The sequence below is a fragment of the Sinohyriopsis cumingii genome, chromosome 14 (assembly GCF_028554795.1).
Source record: "Sinohyriopsis cumingii isolate HCF-2022 chromosome 14, ASM2855479v2, whole genome shotgun sequence".
NCBI classification, from domain to species: domain Eukaryota; kingdom Metazoa; phylum Mollusca; class Bivalvia; order Unionida; family Unionidae; genus Sinohyriopsis; species Sinohyriopsis cumingii.
In genome coordinates this window covers 15483447-15485905 of record NC_142974.1, presented here as the reverse complement: position 1 = coordinate 15485905, position 2459 = coordinate 15483447, and the positions used below count along the sequence as shown (strand labels likewise).

Here is a 2459-nt window from a genome sequence, read left to right as displayed (position 1 = left end):
TAAACGGGTGAAAATTATGGTCGTATGTATATATGTGACCAAATGGCCTCACGTCAATATTTGAAATGTATTCAGTGAAACCTGTGTCGTCATACATGCCTAATTCAAGGACACGTTCAATATGCGCACTGCATAACACTATTGCAAAGAATTCTGAGATGAAAACCTGTTTTGGCGTGCAAACATCTGTGTCACTTTGTCACCATTCAACAATGATTCATATAAGGAGAATTAGGAAATGTTCTGAAGGATGGAACCATACCTGGACGAGTTAGAGGAGCAAATGAGAGAAGAAAAAAAAATAAGAGCCCAATGGTGGCAAACGAAACGCGGAGTCCTTTTTTGGCCTGTATCTCAGATTCATGCTCAGAATTCCAGATACATTATAACTTGTTCCATAGAAGAAAAGGCATTAGTAAAGATTTGTGCGATTACTGTTTAGAGAAGAAAATTGGATATAAAATAGCCAAGTCAAAGAAGCAGAGTTATAAAAGCCTCTGCTGTCTCCGATGTGATTAAACAAGAGGCACCAACTTTGATGCCAACTGTACATGTCGGGAATTGTATATGTAGTGTCCTTAAGATAGTAGTAGAGTGTGTTCAATTTGGGGTTGGGGTGCACAAACTTCTTCTGCTATGAACTGCCATTGACTTCTTTGGTCAAGTGGATATTATTCCTATGCTTTGTTTCAATATACCGGTAGGTATCCAAAACTATGGACTATTTTTACGTCACTTGTGTGTTTGATTTGCTATTTGTTATTCTTTATACTAGGTCACTGATTGCGGCTTTAAATTTGAACATAGAAACTGTTTCCCCCCCCCCCCCCGCTCCCTTATGCCATATACATTTTTGCTGAATCTTGCATACATATTGTTACACATAAAGTCATAAAACTTAGTCATGGACTGAATTGGTATGAGTACTTCGTGACCTGTATCACCGACTTCACAGACATCGATTCAGTCTTAAGTATTATTCATGCCAGGATAATAAATCTAGAGGATTATATGAGTACGGTATAAAAGTCGCTGGATCATGATGCCATCATGGAGGATCAAGACGTATCACGTCCACCTCTTGAAAGGTGGTATGAGCTGCAGATTCAAGCGCGTTTTCAACTGAGTAAATACAAAGAATATTAACCCTTGAATGGCTTGTTCCGTTGTGTGGATGGATAGATCGACGGACGCAAGTATATACCTTCATAGTAAACTGGTACATATGTCTGTCTGTCTGTATGTATTGACTGATTTTATATTTGATTACAAGTCGTTCCAATAGCCAGGTAAAAATAAAAAAAAAATATTCAGCGATGAATAACAAAGCGATGTAAGTGTTGTTTACATTTATTGGTATCTCATTATGAAGTTTCTAACATACATAAACAGTTGAAATAAATCTGAAGCGCTCAGATTGTTGTCAGATACATATCAATTTATATGATTTGGATATTGTTAGAAACGTCTATGGCATTGATTGTTAATTGCATCAGCGTATCAGTCGCCCTCCGTAGGAATATGTACAGGATTCCAAAGATATTCGCAAAACACATATAAAAATTAATAAAGAATACATGTTACTGGATTGGTCTGAATTTCGAACAACGGTATCCCATATAACATGCGCATCACGTCAATCAATGAAAACTGACCCTTAAAGTCCGCAAAATACTATGACGAATTGTAAAGTTTTCTGCAATAAGTTTGTAACATTGTTTAAAAATAATGTTGTCGAACTTCAGATTTCCTCGAAATTCAGACTGAACAGCCTCTGCATCCACAGTGAACACACTCTACTATCACACCCTCTTCTGGTTTGGACTTCGGAACACGGCATACACAGTTGGTATCAGACTTGGTGTCCCGAGTCTGAATACAACGGACACAGCAGAGATTTTCATAACCTGGTTTCTTCCACTAGGTGATCAGATTTTTATCTGCAATATTCCTCACTAAACAGTATTCGAACAATTCCTTACTAATGGCCTTTCTACTGTAGAACAAGTTATAAATGTATCTGGATTTTTGATGACGAATCTGAAATACAGGCCAAAGTGCTTCCACTTTTCTTTTGCCTCCATGTAGCTCTTGTTCGGCCGCACTAATCTTGTCGTCGAAGTCGTCCAGGGTTGGTTTGATCATATCCCATCCCTCCGGATATTTCCTTCTCCTCACATTAAGCATATTTGTGTGTTAGGTTCTGTATGACAATCAACAGAATGCACGGATAAAGATCTAAATTTTCAGTGTCTTTTATATTACGTCAGATTTCTGTTGCATACGTTTAGTCGTTTTATAGTAAAAGAAATTAATTAGTCCCCAAGCTGACCAATAGCAAGCCAGGTGGTTCAAGGTAGTTTTGCCGTAAGGCGAGTACCACCTGTCAAACTAATGAAACCCTATAGTTAGACATCCGGAATGAGTAAATTACACTTGGGAAACTAATTTGAGTATTT

General features: G+C 37.7%; 1 pseudogene; it reads right to left on the bottom strand.

The window, feature by feature from the left end:
• Positions 1-1758: 1758 nt before the first annotated feature.
• Positions 1759-2187, bottom strand: LOC149783310 (protein BUD31 homolog pseudogene; annotated as a pseudogene).
• Positions 2188-2459: the final 272 nt, after the last annotated feature.